This window comes from Phalacrocorax aristotelis, chromosome 13 (genome assembly GCF_949628215.1).
Source record: "Phalacrocorax aristotelis chromosome 13, bGulAri2.1, whole genome shotgun sequence".
Lineage (NCBI taxonomy): Eukaryota > Metazoa > Chordata > Aves > Suliformes > Phalacrocoracidae > Phalacrocorax > Phalacrocorax aristotelis.
In genome coordinates, this window is record NC_134288.1 from 14,555,852 (window position 1) to 14,569,984 (window position 14,133).

The window sequence follows — 14,133 nt, forward strand, 5'->3', positions numbered from 1 at the left end:
TTGCTCAGTAACGCCCGGTCGCCGATGGCTTTCACTGATCCCCCGTGCAGATTGCTGAGGCGTTTTCCAGCGCTGGCTGGCACCAGGATCTCTCGGCGGGCAGTGCAGCGTGGGTGGCATTTAGAAGCACAAAGGGTGCAAGGGGATTTCTTGCTGTTTGTCACCATGGTGTGGCAGGCACACCGAGGTACTTTTCCAAACAAGACAGAGCATTTCCAAGGTATTTAAATCTAGTGGAAAACCTCTCTACCCTGACTGTCCTCCTGCAAATGCCTCTTTGAGGGTATGTGAGCAGCAAACCACAGCCAGAGGGGAATACTGGTTGTGGGGAGAAAAAAGGAAATGTTGGGCAGGCTGTGGTGCAGGGAGGCTCTGACAGAGCTATCCACACTCTGGTGCCTGCCCCATGCCCAGGGTGGAGCAGCTCCTGCAGGATCAGGGTCCAGGGGAAAATCCTGGTGGATGCAGTGTGCGGATGTTCGTAGTAGCTGGGAGAGGAGGGTTGCAGCTGGTGAGAATTTCTGAGCTCAGACCATGTGGTCTTGATGCCCTGCTGAGGCAGGTTATTGTGGAAGTGCTAAAATATAATGTGCCCGGCAAACCATGGCTGTCACACGGTCCAGATCCCCGAGTCCAGTGCTCTGCCTTGCACCCTGTCCCCAAAGGACTGAGCCTGGGATTCCTGAGCAGCAGAGCTAGGACAGCCTGCCCCAGCTGGAGCCAGTTCAAAAGAGAAGTGGGATACCAGTTACCGACTGGGATATAACTTTGCTATGCTTCTATCTTTATATGTGGTTCATCCCTTGTCCTATAGGCAAGAAAGCTTTAAAAGTTTTTATCGATAATTTGTGGTGATCCTTCCAACAAAGTTATGTTACTGCAGAATCCTTGTTATGGCCATGGGGACTTTGGTATCAGAAGCATTTTGTTTTATTAGTATCTCACTGCCCAACTAATTTGTTTTATAAGCTTCCCCTCCAGTATTTTTATTTATTTTCCTAATTTTTTCTGGTTTTACACTGATGATAAAAAAATCAATGCCTCTTCAATCTCCAGTAACCTAATAAAATATCTACCGATGCAAATAAAGAAGAAACATGTTCCAGATTTTTTTTCATTATTTTTCAAAAGGAAAAACTGAAGGAATTTTTAGGAGGTTTTTTCTTGTTGGGTTTTTGGTTTGTTGATTTTCTTTTTTCTTTTTTTCATTTAAACCAGCCAACACAAAAGTCTTTCTTGGGTAACATTTAAGGAGATATTTCACTCAAGTTCTGAACACTCTTGGAATGTTTTCAAAGGAGAAAATGAAGGAAAGTCCACCATTAACAGGCAGTTAGAGAAATTTTCAGATTACTTTCAGTTTCTTACTTATCTTGGCACTCCATTAAAATAATTACATTCACTGTAGTAACAGAGATTGATTAAACTGAAAACTTTATTGTTAGCACGTTTAACATTATATTTGCCCCACTTAGGAGCTTTTGATTCAGACTGAGGCACTAACAATAAAAAAGGGGGAGTAATTTCTATGAAGAAGCTTCAATTTTAGTAGCTTTAGTCCAATCACTATAAAGGGGAACTCTGGGATAATCTAATTTTTCTTGGGATTAGAAGACTTTTAATTATTGCTTGGAATTAAGCTTTCTAGCCTTGCATGAAGCAACACATTAAAGCTGGGATTTTAAAAGAGCCTAAGGAATATATCTATCATTAAAATTCAATGACACTGACAGCATAGCTCCCTGCCTCCTTTGAACATCTCAGGGTTTCCTATTAATAAAACATCATCTGTGAAAATTAGAAAAAAATACTGATTTTTGACCCCTTCTGGATTTTAAATGGGCACAGTGACCCAATGCAAAGCCACCCTCCACTCCCACCAGCCCTTCCTGCACATATCACTTTCTTGTGAGCAGTTTTCTTTAGTCCTAGGGGTTTCTTACTGCAATCCAATGTTTCTTCAAAATAGAAAGCTATCAGGACCATACTGGGTGGATTCTCTGATCATTTCCAGAGAGAGAGAAAATGAGCATCAGCTTTGGTCACGGACCACATGATGGGGTGGCTGCAGAGCATCACTGAAATGTTTGGTCCAGAATGTGGCCAAGATAGTAGCACTGAGTACATCTATGTGTGAGAGCCAGTGAGTTTGGAGGACATGAACTTATGTTTGTGCTAAAGTCTTAACTGATAGTGATCATTTTACACACTAGGTAAGTCACCCTTGTACCCTGGCAGACCGTCCCAAAAGCAAACCAGCACGCTCCTCCCTCAGGCAATGCTACTGCTGACCTGAGACCGGTCCCTAACACTGTGCCCTGCTAGCCCCTAAGAAATTTGCTTAGACAAAGCTTCTGTACTAAAAGTGGCATTTATCTTTAATTCTTTCTCTCCCAGAGTTTCCACTGGATTCCCATTACAGACAGAAAATTGGCAACTGTTCAGATTAAACACCAGAGTGAATTTGCTTGGCTCCAAGGAAGACATTTCTGTGTCAAAAGCTAAATTATGTTGCTGTTTTTCCACCTGTTAATGTGTAGATTATATAATAGAGACATTTTTTTTGATTTATTTTTTTTCTTCTTATGATTGGAATGATGTGGAAGATGTGATCTTCACAGCTTCTTCTTGGCTTCATATAATAATGCCAGTGCTTTTGTCAAAAAGATCAAAAAGTAATATTTGAAACCACGAGGATTTTTCTTGCTGCTTAGAGAGATGGTTTTAGTGGTAAATCTTTCAGAAATTTTAGTCCAAGGCCATTTTTAAGGTTTACATCTTCAGCAACACAAGAACTCGATACTAAAATTTGGATGGTTGTGGGCAGCGCTGTTGGGAATCCAGATGTGTAGGTCCCAATTTGCATGTGTTTTGGGATGCCTTGATTTCAGGGTAGCCAGCCTGCAACATCTTTTGAAACTCCCAACTTCCTTGGATGGTGTAGTCAGAACATTTGAGGACCAGTCCCAACACATAATGAAAGAGCAAGTACAAGAGGCGAGATCCCCAAATCAATGGTCTTGACTTGCAAGTGGATAATAGGCTGTGCTATAACCAGCATCTGATTATTTCCTTCAACGACTCAAGCTACACACACTGTAGCGGCATGGATGTCACACAGTGAGTCCACTAACGCAGCTGGGCTTTATATTTTCAGACTGCTATTGAATATGCAATGGCAATTTCTTGTTACTTTTTAATCTCTCCTTAAACAAAGTCATAGTTCTTACACAGTCACCTCTGAGACAGGGAGACAAATATTTTCCTAACAATTACTGCAGTCGGCTTAGCTGGGCATCTGAAAGTAACAGACGTTTAAAAATATACAATAACAGTAATCTTCAAAAATACTTTATTTTAAGAATATTATTTGGGAAAAAAAGTCCTTGCTCCCTTTTTCAGCAGGAAATGCCACACAATTATCTTTATTTTCTTACTGTTTTTGGGGTGAATTGAAAATTGGTGTTTTAGATGAATTTACCCAGCAGCAATTAATATTTAATTTCCTTTAAAAACATAGAAACAAGATTAAAATGCCCATTGGGGGGTCATTTCTCCTTGACTAAAGTTTAGAAGTGACTAAAAAAAGTTGATGTTCAATGCATTAATCAGAAAATAAGAGAATGAAAACTTGTGTTTAATGTTCCAGAAGCGAACTCAGAAGTGGCTCAGAAACTGTTTCAGCTTATTTTTATCATCAGAGAAGTAAGTGTCTTGCAGGTGTAGAGGGGTGACCATAGCCCACCGAAGCAAACAGCAGACTTTCCACTGAACTCAGTGGGCCTTGGATCAGGCATGGTCAGAAACGTAGACTAATATTTGTACACTCGTCATTTTGTGTTTCTTTAGTTGTAAAAGGAAAGAAGGGATTCAAACGTGATATCTGTGAGATTCAAATTCTAATATTGTTTATGATGATCTGTATTAATATATTCTTTATTACTATGATTACCTGACACTAACCTCCTTGTGGCCCTGCAAGTCCTTGTCCTGGAGTTGCCCAGAAAAGGTAAATATTTCTGTGCTTACTAGGAACATTTTATCTCAAAGGCTCAGTGGGGACATTTATGAAGGCCATTATATTCTGTTGTCCTTTATTTAGAAGCCTTACAAAGAGAAATAATAAGAAACAATCCTGTAAAAATTCCACAAGGAAATATTTCACTACTGAGCATAATGATGCATTAAGAAAGGTGGCATTGCCAGGATAAAGAATGGTGTTTTTTGAGGGAGTGTATGGCTACACCCCCAGCAACACATATATTTAATGAGAAATATGAATTTTACACCTTCCTAGTGACCTAGCTAAAAGGACTAAGCAGCATTTACAATCTCCAAGCTTAAAAAGATCTTGAAGTGTGGCTTACAGTTGTATTGTGCATGGCAATAAACACTAATCTCCACATACAGTGGTTTGTGCACAAGCACTGGGAGCACGTCCAGGGAGCAAATACTAGAGACATGAGCTTGCCTGAAAGCCCATTGCCTTTTCTGCTTGAGGGACTTGTGGCAGAGGATTGCTGCTGGTCTTCTTTTCAAGAATATTTACCCCTCTGCCTAATATATTGCTGATTTTGATATTGATACAATGCCTGGATGAACAGGTAGTTATTACCAATAACTATGTTAGGCTGACCAGGATATGTTGAGCCAAGCTAGGTCAAGTACACACAGGAACACACATTGATGGCTGTTTTCTGGGGTCAGTCCTTCCAATGTACAGTTCACAGAATCATAGAATCATTTAGGATGGAAAAGATCTTTAAGATCACCAAGTCTAACCATTAACCCAACACTGCCAAATCTACCACTAAAGCATGTCCCTAAGCACCACATCTATATGTCTCTTAAATACCTCCAGGGATGGTGACCCAACCATTCCCCTGGACAGCCTGTTCCAATGCCTGGCAACCCTTTCAACAGAGAAATTTTTCCTAATATCCAGTCTAAACCTGCCCTGGTGAAACTTGAGGCTATTTCCTCTCGTCCCATCACTCATTACTTGGGAGAAGAGACCAACACCAACCTCACTACAACCTCCTTTCAGGTAGTTGTAGAGAGCAATAAGGTCTCCCCTCAGCCTCCGCTTCTCCAGTGTCGTGGTTCAGCCCCAGTCAGCAACTAAACACCCCGCAGCCGCTCGCTCACTCCCCCCACCCCTGTGGGATGGGGGAGAGAATCGGAAGAGCAAAAGCAAGAAAACTTGTGGGTTGCGATAAGAACAGTTTAATAATTTAATAATAATAATAATAATAATAAAAAGGAAAAGAGGAAAGGAAAAAAACCCACAAGCGATACAACCGCTCACCACCCGCCAACTGACGCAGCCGGTCCCCAAGCCGCGATTGCTGCCTGCCTCCCCCTGGCCAGCTCTTCCCAGTTAACATACTGGGCATGGTGTTACATGATATGGAATATCCCTTTGTCCAGTCTGAATCTGCTCTGTGGCTGTGCCCCCTCCCCTCCTGGCTTCTTGTGCACCCAGCAGAGTATGGGAAGCTGGAAAAGTCCTTGACTAATATAAGCACTACCCAGCAACAACTAGAACATCGGTGTTATCAACATTGTTTTCATACAAAGTCCAAAGCACAGCACTGTGCCAGCTGCAGTGAGGAAAATTAATTCTATCCCAGCTAAAACCATGACACCCAGGCTAAACCCCCCCAGCTTCCTCAGCCGCCCCCCAGCACACTTGTGCTCCAGACCCTGCCCCAGCCCCGCTGCCCTTCTCTGGACACGCTCCAGCCCCTCAAGGCCCTTCTTGTCCCGAGGGGCCCAAACCTGAGCCCAGCATTCGAGGTGGGGCCTCCCCAGGGCCGAGCACAGGGGCCCCATCCCTGCCCGGCTCCTGCTGGCCACACCAGTGCTGACACAAGCCCGGGGGCTGGTGGCCTCCTTGGCCACCTGGGCACTGCTGGCTCATGCCCAGCCGGCTGTCAGCCAGCACCCCCAGGGCCTTCTCCGCCGGGCACTTCCCAGCCCCTCTGCCCCAAGCCTGGAGCGTTGCCTGGGGTTGGTGTGACCCAAGGGCAGGGCCCGGCACTGGGCCTTGTTAAGCCTCACACAATTGGCCTCAGCCCATCAATCCAGCCTGTCCAGGTCCCTCTGCAGAGCCTTCCTACCCTCGAGCAGATTGACACTCCTGCCCAACTTGGTGTCACCTGCAAGCTGACTGAGGGTGCACTTGATCCCCTCATCCACATCACTGATAAAGATATCAAACAGAACTGGCCCCAAAACTGAGCCCCGGGGAAAACCCCTTGTTACCGGCCACTACCTAGTTACAGGGACAAAAAACAGAACTCGGGCTCAGAAGCAACTCAGAGAAGATTTCTCTCATGTAAAAAAGCTGGGATCAGCTCACAGAGACAGCCAAACACCCTGCAGTAATGTCCCCATCTCAACACATTTTCAACTGAATGTGGCCCCAACTCAGACCAAGGAGGACCAACTTTCACTTTCCTGTCATGCCTTTAGACCGTACGTTTTTAAGTCACTGCAATTTTTACTAACTAAAGCAGAAAAAAAGCTTCTTCCATCATCTGTGTTGGTTGTTGCATTTTCTTTCATAATCAAAGATGCTGTTGATCATATTGTGTCTTATACATATGGGCAGAAAGCACTGTGCTTGGACAGCAGTCTTTTCCGTACTATGCAGGGAACATATTGGGGCCATTTACTGAACAGTGAATGGATCTACATTTTAGACCTGCCCATCTCCACAGAAACCTAGAGGTATTCAACTAGTCTTTAATCTGTTTCTCCTCTGTAGGGATCCTGTGCAGCTCTCTGCATGTACGACTGGGACCTCTGTACACAGCGATTATGGAGTGGACACATAACCACGCAGGAGAACAAGGATGGAGACAGAATCACGACATATTTATTGCATTTTGACTCTTTGCAGATTGTCTGAATAATCTGGAATCTGGTCCATAAAAAATAATGTTCCAGATTTTTCCAAATGCACATGCAGTTGAATAATCAGTTCATATGTCCAATTATTTGACTTGTGAGTAGATTGGGTAAAACTTGGCATATTTTTTCCAGCATATGGCTGTACTTGTTTGAAATTTTCAATTTGTTTGAAAGAAAAAATGACCCAAAATCCATATAAATGCCCCACAGGTTTTCCTGTCTGCCTAATTTTGTCTATTTTCCCTACTAGCAACCAGAGATCCAATGAATTATTGAAGGCTAAACGCTGATGTAAATTCTTTTTTAGAGCAGTGACTTCAACAACGGCAACTGTGTATGAAGAGGTTATTTTTTTTTTTTAATTAGGGAAGAAGAGCAAACAGCTAGAAAAACAAAAATGTAAAGTGCTTATGCAAAAAGTCTGTCATGGACATCTGGACCACCCTTGTCCAGCTCAGGAAACGTAACACCAGTCATGCCTCTAAGTGAAAAGAATCAATTGCACCTTCTGTTTTCAGAGGATCAAAGGTCCCCCTGTCAGCTCTGCATTTCAGGAGGGGCAGTAACTCACAGAGCTGGGGTCTTGGTGCAGGTCTCCGTCTCCCCTCTGCTCCGCAGCACATCTGCGGCTGCAGGCTCCTGCCCCCAGCATCGCGAGGTGGTTCCAGCATTCTTGTAGATGTGACTCCTTAGCATCCCTGCAGCCAGGCAGCTGTGTACCGTGACACTGCAGTGGTGATGCAGAAGAAGAGAAAGGCTGGCACTGAAAGGCACAGAAGTCACCTATTTCTGTGAAAGCTTCATTCTTCAGCCCGACAATCATTGCTGAGAACACACATGTAACTCACTGAGATACTGAGGTTTAAATCTTGCTTCTGCAAATGCAGAGTATCCCTAAGGTTTTGGGAAATATGGGTACAGAGCTCAGATTTATAATAATTTTATTTTTGGAATACCTAAACTGTCGCTGATGTGATAGACTGTAATGGCTCCAAAGGACTGGTATGACTAAACAGAGACACCATTTGATTTAAGATTAGATACTTTTGTAAAAACAAAGCTTTACAAAATATGAGGGGAAATTTGCCATATTTATAGTTCAAATACCAAAGAAATCTCTCTCCCCAACACTACTGGGTCTAGACATCTGTTTTTCATGCTTAAAATACAAATGCTGAACAGCAAACCAGTTCACAACTGCAAGAATTGAAGCTGTCTAGAAACAAGAATAAAAATGACTTGCCCTCCATGGCAAGCAAGAAGTGGGAGGAAAAAGCCTCTTGCAATTAGTGGTGGAAAACAAAATTAGGTTTTCAAAATTAGTACAGCCGTATGTAAGATAGACTCCCTCACTGCTGAAGCCACAAGCAAAACAGAGTCTGGAGTACTCTTCACGTGCTGATCCCTCACTAGCTGGGAACGATTGGGACTTCTTGGGTCATAAGGCTCACAGCTATCCCATACAACCACATCAGAAAATACCAAGAGAGGTTTTGTTCTCCCCACACCTCATTCCCCCACTAGAAGGCTGTACATCCAGTTAAAAAGCAGTTCCAATCCATCACCACCTGTCCAGGGTTACATCCATCTTCTCTCAGGTCTATTCTTTTTATAATGAACCATGCTCTCTGCTGACTCGATCCTCATGAGAGTCATCGAATCAGTTTCAAATGTAGCATGGACAACATGAAAAGAATCACCTATGAAAAAATGCATATGGCCAAATTCACTGGCTAACCTGGACAATGTTCCTTTAAGTTTAAAGCCTCTATTGTGCTAAATGCCCAGCTGTTAACAATCTCTTCTAGAGGCTATTGAATGCAGGAAGGACAAGTTTTTAGCAATTAGAAAAATAGTAGTACACTTACACATGGCAATATTTAGCAGAGTTTGTTTGGTTAATAGGTCAGCAGTTTGGGACAGTTGGTGGTTGTTATAGGGCAGCAAGGAGGGTTTGTGTGACGAGACATACTGGAAAGCCTAAGGAACAGCCAGGTACCCATGGGGCGCTCGCAGATGAAAGTGTGTTACATAAGCCGAAGCACTCAAAAGCCATCCCCTATTCCATCATCTCCTTTGACCTTTTTAAAAAAAAAAAGCTTTGAAAACATTTGCGATAGGTTTGAATAGTGGCCGGGAAAGTGCACATACATAAAGCAGAAAAAATGCACATGGTGGAATAATGTTTTGGGCCTACAAGGATACTGCACATGTAAGACTTGAACAAAAGTTCATATCTTCAAATGCTTTTCGGGTAGAGCAAGGATTAAATGAGTGATTAAGTGCTTTCCTGAACAGGGCACCAGTCTTGGCTGCTATTTGCAGACTCCCGTAAAGATTATTCTCATGCTTTGCAGGAATATAACAGGCAAGGGGCTGGTCTCAAGCCGTGAGCAGGTGCACGCTAACATTGCTCCTAGAGCAGACACGTCTGCTGCAGCGATTTATGGTGCGTTCCTCACAGTAGCATGAATTTGGCTGGTGGCCTTTGTAATTTATCTTTGCTGATATCATTATGTGCCTTGAGAACATTTATCTTCCTAAACGTAAAGAGTAAATGATTGTTTTAACGAGGAGAAAACAAGCCTTATTATAACAGCCCTGGACTAGGGACCACAGAAAGGCTTGGATTTTTAACACACTCCAATCTGTTTTAACAGCTGCTTATGGTTACTACAGTCACTGAACAAAGATATGGCTATTTTACCTTTCTTTATTGATGGCCCAAGCTCCCTCTTATTTTCTCTGTCTTTGCAGAATGGCAGAGGCCACGCTTGGAGCCACAGACCTTTGGAGTCAGCCAGGTCTGTGCAGTTTTCTGCATGCAGCGGTGCAATTGGCACTTCTTACGTTGAAATCTTACACCGAAAATTGGACTACATGTAAGGATGCAAAAAAGGGGCCATACCCAGACTAAATAATCCATCCATTGATGTCAGTGGTGGTTTCCAGTCTTTTAGGATTCATGGACCCCCATGGAGTCACTGACAACAGACCTGCTTTTCTTGGTTATTTTTTGCAGAACCTTAGAATTAGCTCAGTCACCACAAGGTCCATGGAAAACAAATACAAAATCAGGCATCGGAGGTATTTATAAGATGCTAGCATCTAAACTCTTACAATCGCAGTGGGTGAATGGTAATAAAACTTGAGGAAGTTGTATTACTTGACCAGCAATCAGACTAGATATATGATTATGCCTCCTTGTTTCTACACCACATGCTGCCCTAAAGCCAGTCTCAGTAGACTGACAATGTCTGTCTCAAGAGTAGCTTCTCCGCTAGTGAAAGTCAGAGCTAGTGGTGGTTTTGCAATTCATAAGAATAAAAGCAACTTTTTTCCAGATTGTTATTCGCCTTTCCTGAGTATGGGCAGAAATAGAAGACAACAGGACCTCCCACTAATCTGAACAAACTAAATCCTAGAGAGGAGTAAAATGAGATTTTAATGAGGAATCAGGGCTTTGGAGGTGTGAAGTGTTGGAGTGTGACTGTCCCAGCTCTCATGCCACTCGAAGGGAGCATGGAAATTAATGCTGAGCTGCTGGGATTGTGAAGGAAGCAGCATAACCACAGAATCAGCACCAATTTTTTTGAATACAGGCCCAGTTTTTGCTTTGGAACAAGAACTTGGACTCACACGAATTGTGTGAGGGCTTGGCCTTGAAAAATCAATGGGTGCTCAGTATCTGGCAAGATCAAGTCCATGGTGAACAAGAAACTTGGCCCAGATGTGAAACAACACTACTTCTGCTTTCCAACCCCATGGTGTAACCACCAGACCACAAACGTCTTTCCCACTTTTTGCTGTTAAGAAGGAAGCGTCAGTTTTCAGGCTTGGAGAAATGTGGTGGACTGAGGGCAGGAAGGATCTGTCATTCATAAGAAAACGTGGGCTAGAGTTTCAAGATCTATTTAAATATTAAATTTCCTTAATGCTGATAGAGTCCGGGGGCAGAAGAGGGTTCCGTTGCCTGTAGCTCTCACTGCAGCATGCAGCAAGGTCTCTCCTCTAGCTGCCTTTTGAAGTGTCTGTAAAAAGTAATGACGCACTTAATTCTCTCACACTTTGGAAAACAGTGGCACCTTGCACAAGATAGAAAGCTGGCTCATTTTTTATTCTTTCTTCTTCCCCTAGCCCCAAAAGGGACCTTGAATTAATGCGCATTCCTGATTAGGATGATGATTAAATCACAGCAAGCTGCTTTCATGTCGAGATGCGAAGTCAGCCCTCCACAGTGCCCTGCAGTGCACATATTCTCCACAACTTGCAGTGCAATGAAACCAAACAAAGTTGCTTCTGGTGTAATGTGCTACACAAACTGCTGCAATTATCTCCAAGGATGTGGGAGCTTTATGTGCTTCAAACCTTTGCTCCCAGACATTATAAAGTTAATTATAAAATGTGCCAGGGAGGAGGCAAGGAGAAACCCTGTTAACCTTTTCTTTCTGTGGTTTTCCCCCCTCATTGCATTTACATTGGCCTTGAAGAACTGGGACATTTTGCAGATGGCTTAGGGTCTATAAATTCTTATTTAAATCATCATGAGCCAAGTATAACAGGTAGCAGTCCAGACTTCTCTAGAAAGGACAAACCCCAGCTAAGCATGTAAATAATACTCCAGTGCTTTTTAGCATATAAATACATACACTGAGCCAGGTACCCTGGAAGGTTTGTTCACATTTTCCTATTGTTACGCTGTAGAGTGCACTGAGTATGCACCATATGACGTTGCAATATTTTTTTTAAATGCTACTCCTCAGTGAATAGCACAAAGAAACAGGCTAAAGGAAAGTGATATTTCTTTCACTGCTCCACTGTCAGAAGGTGCTCATCTCAGGCAGCTGACAAAGACAACCAAAATGCCAGCAGTCTGTCTAGATCTACCAGCAGCCTCAAATGGCAGAGCCCAAACAGGCTGTTGCCAATCACGAAAGCAAGAGGAAATGTCCTGCTTGAGATCAGGTTGGCGTAAGAAATGAGAGGTGATCAAGGAGGGCAATGCTACGTTCTCTTTACTAATGGAGAGGAGTGTGGCAATAATACAGTACGTTGCACAGCAGGGAAGTATTGTTCTGTGCTGAATGGAGAGAAAGAGGGTCCTCGTCACTGCACGTTATAGCTGGGAGATGTCCTCAGGCAGGCACTGGTGACACCATTTACTTGTTTGAGCAAAACGTAACATGCCCAGCCCCGGTGTCCCTGTGGGGAAGATAACGCTATCTTCCTTTGGCCACGTTATGAGAGTTAATGAATAAAGGCTCTGTAAGTTGCATTTCTCATGAAGAATCCTCTGCACATACTAACTGTTTTTATTTAAGAGCGAAAGAAATAGAATCTGCACCTTATATTTATTTTCTTTTCTGAGAAATTCAAGAATCCTTTCCAGGTTTGTTTATTTTTTATAGCTTTTTTATATCTTTTTTCTGTCCCCACCTGCCAACTCTGCATCATGGTCCATCTGGTGAGTCAAACAGTGTTAAATTTGTATAGCTCCGTCCAGAGTTTCCCAGTGAGAGTCAATGAAGTTCTTGCCACGAGGGACGCCTAGCTGTTCTCCCACAAGCCCCCCAAAACAGGGATTTATTATTCTATTCCATCTATTCTTGGCTGAGACTTGACAAAAGAAGCCGTAGATTGGAAGTCATTCAAAGGCACTGAGAAAGATGTTGGCTGCGCCTTTAAACTCCATCCTGATGCAGAACAACATTTTACAGGTGACCATACATAGCAGCTGAAATTACCTGGGTGAAAACAGTCTGAATGGTAAGAAAGATCTTTTTTAATATTGCACTTTCACTAACGTTTTTGCAGTAATCTTGTGCCTAAGCATACAGGCTACCCTAGAAAGCTGCTCGGGCATACTAATTCCCATAGCCCCATAAAGTGCTCCCCTGAGACTGCAGTAGAGTGCAAGAGGTTCTACAGGGTAAAGATTGGTTGTAAATGCACACACTCAGCTTTCAGGTCACCCAGTATTTTCAGCTCTGCAAACATTATATCCCTTGGTATTACCTCTTAAAGACTGAACTTCAGAGTTGCTATGGCTTGTGGACACGGCTTTTTGAGGACTTGAGTATCTACTCAGAGGATCCCTTTCTGAAGACAAACAGTATTTTCAGAGCTGTTGCCTTATTAATCTTTGGTTTCCTGGCCTGCTGCCTTCCTGTGTGGTTGCCTATCCTTGCTAGTCTGGCAAGGGGAAGAGAAAATATTTGGCCTTTGGGGGCTAGGCAACTTATTGCCCTGTATTGCTGACAAAAGAGCAAGATTCTGAGTTCAAATATTCTGTACCTGTTTTGCACAGGAATGAATATTACACAAGGTGCCAGGCAAGTGAAGCATAGCTAATGTAAAAACACCTTGGTCCGCTTCCCAGTTACCCTGCAGCTGTGTTAGTATTTACAGCACCGTGAGTAAAGTGCTCCTGAATCAGAATAGGAACAACTTCTATTCACTTTGGATGTGTAAATCAGGCCACATAGTTCTGCTGGAATTACAGGCTATTTGCAATCATTTGTCTCCCTCCACGTACTTTGCCCAGCAGGTAGTCTGTAATTACTTGATAATAAAAATTATAGGCATTTTTACATTGCTGGTCCTCTGCAGGAGCTGAAGATTACCCAGCAATTTTTACACGAGTTGAGAATTTAAGCCTGATGTCCTGGCAGACTTCCAGGTTGGAAGACTCCATCGCCTGTCTAAATCCTCCTGGTATTTGTAACAGGCTGTGGTACTCTTCTCATCCTCCCGGGGCGGCGTGCTGCGAAACAGCTGCATTGCTGTGCTCAGGCAGCTCTGCAGCACAATGGTGGCAGGAGGAATTCTTCCAAAGAAAAAGTGCTTATGACTTGGTTACTTTGATAAGGTCCCTTGGGAGCTGCGGGGATGAAAGAAGCCATATGAATGAAAGCTATCGCTACGCTCTGTTAGTCTGATATATCATAAAAGCTCATGATAGGTTACATATGATTATTATAATTTTCAAACACCTGTGTAAAAACCACTCTGCTTTGGTTTTATTCCCTCCCTCAAACAAATGTCCTTAAAATACTCCAAAAGAAATGAAGGAGATTAGCATTAGAGGTCAGAAGTGTCTTATGAGAAGCGCACAGCCAAAATCAAAGTTGTTACTGGTAGAATATGACCTGTACCCTCATTTTTCTGGGTTTTGGTTGACTATGTCTGAAAATAATATGTCGTGCTTTGTAAAGG